This window comes from Hipposideros armiger, unplaced genomic scaffold, assembly GCF_001890085.2.
Source record: "Hipposideros armiger isolate ML-2016 unplaced genomic scaffold, ASM189008v1 scaffold_185, whole genome shotgun sequence".
Classification (NCBI taxonomy): Eukaryota; Metazoa; Chordata; class Mammalia; order Chiroptera; family Hipposideridae; genus Hipposideros; species Hipposideros armiger.
The window spans coordinates 3,105,945-3,114,784 of record NW_017731535.1 but is presented as its reverse complement, the minus strand read 5'-3'; positions in this window follow the sequence as shown (position 1 = coordinate 3,114,784).

Here is an 8,840-nt window from a genome sequence, read left to right as displayed (position 1 = left end):
GATTCTTCTTTTCTTTTTTTATAAGCAACATTATGACTGGCCATTTACCACAACAAAGAAAACAATCATAGAGGACTTTAAAAGTCTCTTCGTCTTCAGGGTCATAAACATCCTAAAAGACCCGTCACTTAGGAGCAGTTCTGAGCAGTGACACACGCGCACACACACCAGGGTCCACATTTCAAATGATCAGGAATGCGTATCTGAACACGGCAGCACGAACCCTTCCTGCTATCGTGCTCGCTGACAACTTTTAAAGGTAAGCTCTTCAAATATTTGAATGCCACAGAATTAAGCCACCCCTGTGTGTTTGAAGTCCTTTGCACTCGTCAGCGAAGAGCCCTGTTACCTCTTGACCAAGGAAAGCAGCAGAGGCTCCACCCTCTGTGAGGAAGACGTGAGGCTGCTCCTGAACCACGTTGGTGGCCAAGCCATCTTGACAGCAGTGGCTCTCCCACCACGCCGCCCACCAGAACCACCTTCCTGTGTGAGTACTGACAGCGAATGCTTCCTCTGCAATTCTTTTTTCACATGACATTTTTAAAGGAAGGAGCCCTAGGTCTCAAGTTCCACCATTAACTCACGGTGCCATTATGTGTGAGCACCTCCGTGTCACCGGCTCACACCGACAGTGGGTTCAGGCCCTGTGCAAACGGTCAGCTTGAGGAAGAGCCGGCTCGCCCCGCTCCAGGGGAAGGTGGAAAGAACTTTACTTTCTCCGCAGCGCCATCTAGTGGCAAAGATGGTACCGTGGGCTCCCCCGGCCCAGCGCGTCTCTCCCTGGCGCCAGGATTTTATCAGGACCTCCAAACCAAATCTCTAAATGATCAATTCTCCATTATCGAATTTTCCAGAACAACTCTCTGAATACATGCTTTCCTAGTGATTGATTGTCCCACAAGGGTAAATGGTGTTGACTTTTTCACGTACGTGTGCGGTGACAGGTCTGGCACCAGGACTAGGGTGGAAACAGGGTGACAAGTCAGACATTAGGATGGGGGTGGGCGTTAGGTCAGGCACTAGTTCAGGAACAAAATTAGGATTAATTGTGGAGCAGAGGCAAGATTAACCTGCAAAAATAGAGGTCATGAACTTCATGTAGGGGCAAACTCACATGCTGTCACATAAACCTGGGCATTGGCCTGATTGAAACATGAAGCAGACGTTTGGGGAATTGGAGCGGCAAGACCAACATGGTGGCGATGTGGCGCCACTAAAAGGTTATGAAAATTCCTCTCTTCAGCAGGTTGGCAATCTGATGAATCCGTCTTCAGCAAATTCATCGTTAGGAGCAAGATGTGCGGTCGGCGTCCTGGTTTCCAGGGGACTGGCTGCTTTCCGCCATTTGGGCATTGAGACATGCCAACCCGACAGTAGCAGTCACACAAACCAGCCCAGTGAAGTCATTTTCTCGGATTTCTTAGCGTCAAAGGATTGCAAACGGAATGCAAATTCAGGAACTGAAATCATTTCTCAGCGATCTGTTCAGCGCTGACAGCTGCTAGATACAAACTGCCAACTGTCCCTTGCACAGCGCCGGCAAGTGGCAACTGTTGAGGAGACAAGGTTCTGTTCATGTGTGGGTTGTAATCCAAATGGAAACATAAAGCTGAGTTTGTTTCGTGGAGGCTTCGGTGTTCAGAGGTTGCCTGGCTGGACCTGGTGCTGTTACTGAGCCTGTGTCGTTCCTCGTTGGGGTCCAGACATCCTGTACAACGTGGGGGTCACCCCTTGGATTTTTCTCTTAGCTCAGACTTCGCTGGGCCTTTACCTAGGGAGGGCAAACCTCTCCCAAATATTCTCTTTCTTCAACAATTCATTAGCGATCTATCATCTGCTTATTTTTCTGAGGTACTTTCAGAGTCTTCTTTTTAAGTCCAGTTTTCTTTCTTTGGTTAATCCATATATCCATTTGGGAAGAAAAGTCATCTTAACAATAGTCAGTCTTCCCATGCAGACACAGGACATGCCTTCCCAAAAAATCAAGCATTGCTTTGTATCTTCATGAGCATTTTCTGTCTCTCTCTAGAGGCCTTACATATTCACTGATAACAGTCTTTACAGGAATTTTATTAAGCTTTGTTTTTACTTCTTCCTGGTTGCGAATTTGTGAATGGAATGTTTTTTTTTCCATTTTATCTTACTTGAAAAGGATGTTCTCTGACTATAGAATCTGATAACTAAATATATATATATATATATATATATATATATATGAACTAAAGCAGTTCATATATATATATATGAACTAAAGAAGAAAGAAACAATAAAACACCAGTAATCACATGACCTGGAGAACACCAACATTAACATATGCCTATATTCTCTTCCCTTTATGCATATTTTCACATAGTAGATATGATTTAGCCTGTTGCTCATTTCCTATGTTGTGTATATTTTAAAAAATGCCACTTTGACTTCATAAACATGATTTCTCTGATTCCATAATATTTAATCCTATGACTACCCCACAGTTTGCTCCATTTGTTGGGGTGGGTTTAACCAAGGAACCTCATTCTGAACCCGGCTGGCCCAGGTAACCTGAGCCTCTGGCCTCAGGGTCAGAGGACAAGTCACTCGATATTTCAAATTAGGGACACAATTTCGCTCAAGCTCACCCAGACCTTTAGGCACATCACATGCATTGTTATTTCATTATCATGCTCCCAGTGAAACCACAGGGGCTATCAGTATAATTTCCCAGCAGTCAACCTCTTGCATTCCTTAAATATGTTTAGGGTTAATTTGATGATCACCTTTTTTGTCTTAGGATGTTTATGCAGTTGTTTTGTTTTGTTTTCTGATGTCTATGTTTCTCAACCTGCCATTTACAGATATTTACAATGAGGTCGTTAGGGTGGGCCCTAACCCAATATGATTAAGGATGTATAAAAGGACAATATAAAGTCCTTATCTGAAGAGGAGACATCTTCCCTTACAGAGGGAAGATGATATGAAGACACAGGGTGAAGGCGGCCATGTGACTATAGTTATAAAGCCGCGTGGCTGGCAAACACCACATGCTCGGACCAGGCAAAGAAGGGCTCTCCCCGAGAACCCACAGAGGGAGCGTGGCCCAGCCGGCACCCTGATTCCTGACTTCGAGCCTCCAGGACTGTGAGCCAATACATTTCTCTCATTTGAAGCCACCCAGTCTTTGACATTTTGTTGTGGTCGCTCTGGGAAACAAATATAGGAGGGGTCCCTCTGACAGCTGAGCAGGGGACAGGCGGGAGGTTTAAGGACATTCCGGAGGCAGGAGACCAGCTGGGAGCCTCTGTGATTGATCCTGGGAGAGACGACAGGAGCCGGACTTTGGAAGAGCAAGTAAGGATGGAGAGGAGAGAAAAGGTGCGAGAACTATTTAGGAGGTAAAATCAGGTGAACCTGGCATCGATTGGCTGTGGGATGAGGGACTTCTAAGATTTGACCCTGCAGGACAATGCTGCCACAAGTGAAACTGAGCAATTCGGAGGAAGCGCAGCCGTCAAGTGACAGGCATGGACGAGCCAGGCATGGTGTCCTCAGTGAAGATCTGAGGACCTCTGAGGAATGGGGACCCCGTCAGCTCTTGCAGATTTCTGTACCTCAAAAAGTCCAGGTATCTGCACTGATCACCTTTCGCTGCAACAACAAACATCCCCAAATCTCAGCGTCTTAAGACAACCCACATCCATCTCTCACCGAGTTTCCTTTGCACATTGGCTGTGGGCTGGATCCGGGTCTGCTCCGTGCGTCCCTCATTCTCATGCTTCGTGGGCAGTGGCGGCCTCTGGCAAGCTCTCCTCATGGAAGCTGAGGGCTGAGCTAGGACACAGGACACTGCCACTTCTTCCCACTGGCACAGGGTCGGGCCCCGAGGCAGCCAGTCTGGGAAGTAAGGACCCTCTCCTCTTGGGAACTGTGAGGGTAGCAAACCATCATCTCGCAGGCAATCATTTCCTGATCTGCTGACCTGCCTGCAACTTGAATTTTCTATCAGTACGTTATGTTCAGGAGCAACCAGCTTCTCATCTACCCAGTGACCTTAGACTCTCATTATCCCCTGGACATGCCGAACCTCGACACCAGGGGAGGGCTGAAGCCGCATCTGGCCCAGCTGTGCCACATCTGGAGAAACAGGAGGTTCTGCAGACACATCTGAGGAACAGAGGGAGGGCTCCCCACTCATGCTCCTGCTAGACGTAGGGCCTTGAGAAAGACGTGTTTCCAACTGCATGTCTCAGAATTGATGGGTTCCCACTGGTCAGGTCTGAAGGCTTTGTCTGAAGGCCACAGAAAGTCCACAGACTTGTTCAAACCATGGTTCCACAGCCAGTGAGGTCTGGCCAAGTCTCTCTTGCTCTCAGTTCCTTGGTGGGCATTGCAATGGGACTTGTTTTTGAAACCAGCCTTGGGAAGCCTCAACTCGTGGTGTCCCCTGGGGACAGTTTCCCAGGAAGGGAGCAGAGCTGGGACTGCTTATCCTCCCATGCAGAGGTCCTGCCTCTCTGGGACTGCCTCTCTGGGACTCGGGGACGGCCGAGTTCCGAGACTGGGTAAACCGTGAGAAACGCGGTGGCTTGGAATGCGGGCAGTCAGAAACACGTCCCTGTGGCCGGCTGCTGAGGAGAACTTGGCAGCTGACAGCAAGGAGAAGCGAAGTGAGATGCGCAGGAGACATCAACAAGGACCCTGAGGTTTGGAGGCTTGCCGAACGCCCAGCGCTGGTGTGGGGTGGGGTGTGGGCAGGGAGAGCAGCCCTGCCCTGGTGAGGTGAGTCACATTCCCCAGAGGCGACCAGGAAGAGCACAAACAGAGGCTCACATGCTACTGACTAACGTGGAAGTTATCAATCAGTGCTGAAAAAAATGTGTCCTAGCCTCCTCCTGGGAACAAGTGCGCTTCCACACCAACCTGCAAGGGCAGGTGGAGCCGCAGAAGCTTGAGCCCCTCACCAGAATGAGACAGGGAAGCGTTTCTCTTCCCGCACCCCAGACCCTCGCTTCCTCTCTCCTCACCAGCATCTCCTGGCTGCCTCCCACAGGCAGAGTGCGCTCTCCTCCCAGCGTCAGACCCAGGGAAAAGGCTGGCCAAGTAGGGCTGGGGTCACAGGAACAGAAAATGATCTGAAGGGGAAAAAAAGCCTGTTAAACTGGACCCGTGGGCCTGCAGCTACTCCGAGGCCCCGACCTCAGTCAGCGGCTTGTCACCTGGCTGGGTGTCCCCTGGGGCCCCTCCTGCAGCTGGTCCCTGGTTCCTGGGTCTGTCTCTCTCTGGCAACGACACAGGGAGTCTTACTCCCGACTGGCTCCTTCCTATTACTTGCTCTGCACTCTCCGGCCCAGATACACCTTTTTTTAGGCTATTCTTCTTGTCAGGCTCTGCTACGTGCCTGGACCTGAGCTCACTTCAGGTCACCTTAAAACTAACGCTACAACCATTGTCCACCCACAGAACAGACCCGCCGTCCACACAGGGAAAAGGAAAAGGGACAAACAGTCCCTGACGTGACCGAGGGCTTCCGAACGAGGCAGTGATAGGAAGCGCACCCTCCCCAGCCCTGTGGAGGCAGCAGGTCAGGGGGGACGGCTGCGTCCCCATGGTGATGGCGACCTGACCCCGGGAAAAGCCGTCACCAGATCAAAGAACACGGACAACAGTCATCACCGCTGACTCGGGCCACCATGGCCCATGGCAGTGCTGGGAAAGGTGCTGACCCAGGATGGGGAGTCCAATGACAACCAGGTCATCCAAACCCAGGGGCAACCCTCCCCGCTTGGGCACCCAAATCTCAGCCGACCTTCATCTCCCTGATCCTTCCCTCGGGGTCACTAAGGGAAGAGAGGCCAGCATGACCCTGCTGAGGGTGTGTCTTCACCGTAGCTCCCGCCTTGCAGCCAGGGGCGGGGGCAGCGCCAGGGGCTTCTCTGGAAGCAGCAAATGGCCTGGTGGGTGACAACTTGCTGTCACCGCATGGGGACAGAAGCACCACTGTGACCAGCAAGCTTGAGCCTTGCTTCCGTGGGTCCTTTGTGAAGAAAATGATGCTATCTGAAAACCTCTACAGTAGACGGGCTACCCAAGATGTCAGGTCCTAATCTCTGGGCCCTGTGACTGTGACCTTATTGGAGAAAGGGTCTTTGCAGATGTGATTAAGGATTGTGAGCTTATCCTGGATTACCTGGGTGTGCCCTAAATGCCAACACCTGTTAGAGAGGCAGAAGGGGATTAGACACACACAGAAGAGGAGGCCTGGGACCACAGAGGCCGAGACTGGAGTGATGCAGCTGCAAGCCCGGGACTGCCGGAGGCTACCAGGAGCTGGGCTAGGCAAAGAACGGGTTCTCCCCAGAGCCTCTGACGAAGCGTGACCCCGCCAAGACCCTGATTTTGGATTTCTGGCCTCCTGGACTCAGAATACATTTTTGTTGTTGAAGGCACCAAGTTTGAGGTCATTTGTGACAGCAGCCTCAGGAAACGAAGACAGTGCCCAAACCCAGGTAGAAGCGGCTTCATGTCCTGCTTCAGAAGCGTCCTGCCTGGTCAGGACTTGCAATTATCAGAGCAAATAATAGCAAGCAAAGTATCCGTTTATTCTTCTAGGGAACGCCCTTGCATGACGGGCGGGCTGATGCTTCCGATCAGAAGGACGGAGAAGCCCCTCATGAGCGCGCATGCGCGCGTGTCACTGAACTCCTTGCCCAAGCTTTTCCAGGAATGCCACCATTTCTGAAGGGAATTTGGGCGCCCCCACCCCTTCTCAAATGCTCAAGTATTGCTTCACCTGACAAACACAAATGCATAGCTCTCTTCCCAGCCCCCAGCCCCTCAACCTTCCCAGGACCATCGCCAGGCTTCACCGGGAGGTAGGGGGTGGGAGCATTCTTCTGGTGGAGTGCCAAATCTCTCCCTGTGCCAGCCAACACATTTGCAACTACAGATGACTGAAAACTCAGCTCGAGCTAGATAAAAAAAATAAGGTCCACTGTCTGAACCATTCAGTAAGTCAGGCTTTGGGGTCTTTGTATCTAGTGCGGGCAGTGTTACCAATCACCCAGTGTCTGAGCTAGGCTCCTTTAGGACAGTGAGATGGCTGCTAAAATCCGGGGGCTGGGGTGGACACTTTTCTGCACCTTTGCAGAGAAAAAGAGCTTTTTTTTCCCTCCAAAAACTGAGTACACATGCTGGGCTCCATGGTAACAGGCATGTCAGCCACAACCCACCTGGTCATCATTTTTGCCCAGGGAATGTCCCATCTGGTTTGCAGGGCCTAGGTTAGCGGTTCATTCTGGAACAGTCTCTGCGGTCAGGTGTGTGAGTCAAGCGTCTGACCTCAGAGCGGGAGTTGAGGTCACTCCCCCACCTGGACTGTGTGGCTGACGCCCTGGGCACAGGGCGGGAGTGAAGCAGCTCAGATAGAAAGTTCCCGCAGGTATCAATCATCCTGTTCTAATCAGGAGCCAAATAGGCACAGTTTCAAAATGAAGCGCCTGCTGTGCAAGTGTCCAGGGAAGTATAAATAGAGGCTCCTCCAGCAGCCAGCAGCCTCGGTGAGTCTCGGCCGCGAGCACACCTCTCCTTTCCTGCCGCCCGGGGTCCCCCAGCCCGTCATCATGAGGACCCCCTACTTGCTGCTCCTGGCCGTCTTCCTTCGCTTTGCTCAGGTTGCCCCAGGTGAGCCCTGAAGCCAGGTTTGGGGCAGATATGGGGCCTCATGTCCAGGGAGTGGGGACTAAGCCATATTTGGGGACCGGCTCATGAGCTATAAGAAAGAAATCTGAGCATCAAGGAGAGTGTCAGCCAAAGAACCAATGGTCTGGGGAAATTTTTATCTTTTTCTTAACTTATGAAACAGCCTCTTGGCATCTCTTCAGGCTCAGAATAAGGGTTTCTTCCCTGGAATAAGGACCCAGTTAGCAGGTGGAGATAAAATAAAGGTGCTACGCCAGGCTTTCAGAACAGCAGATGTGGTCAGCGTGGGAACAGACCTTGGGAATAAAGCGTGTAGGAGAGCGGTCCCCCACCCCCAGCCCCGGGCTCATTTGCCATCTGATTTCCCTGCCTGGGTGAGAGCCCAGGACACAGGAGTAGCCGGACCCAGGAGCCAAACCCCAGTGCTGTTCTCAGCGCCCACACTTAGGTGTGCCTCCAGACAAGTCGCCGAGTTGTCCTGTGTTCCGTAGGCCAGGAATACAGATTCCCCCAGTAATGCAGAGAGCAGGAGGGGCCTGGCAAAGCAGCAGAGACATTTCAGGGGGTGCTGCCATTTCTGTTATTCTGGCCCTTTTAATTCTGTGTTCCCAGACTGGCCTCCCCACTGTGACAGGCCAGTTGACAGCACCTCTGGGGGCATGGGTGCAGCACAGCGGCCTATGGGACTGAAGGCCCCTGGCCTCTGTGTAGCATGTGGTGGTTCTCATCAGGCTGCATGAGGTTGCGGACCCCCTTTGCCCTGGAGCAGGGGATGGACGCTGGGGTGAGTTCAGGGCCAGCATTTGGGGCAGACATGTCCGTACTTGGCCTTCAGAGTACAGGCTGTCCTGCCAGCCAGCCACCACAGGCAGCAGTGGCAGCAGAGCCGTCACGGGCTCCCCTGGCTTTCAGAGAGCGGTCCCTGAGGGGCAGCCACCCTGCTGTCTGCTCAACGCACATGTCATAGCCCGGCCTCCACAGTGAAGACTATTCCCAAATGAGCAAGTAGTATCTACTGTGCTCTCCACAGCCCCCTTGAGTCCGTACAGAAAACCCTCAGTGCTCCCAGAGTGGCTCCCATGAAAATTTTCTTTAAAGACCTTCTCTCTAAATAGATGTGTGATCAGGTGTTTACACTGTAGCCATGCCCGACTCTCTACTTTCCC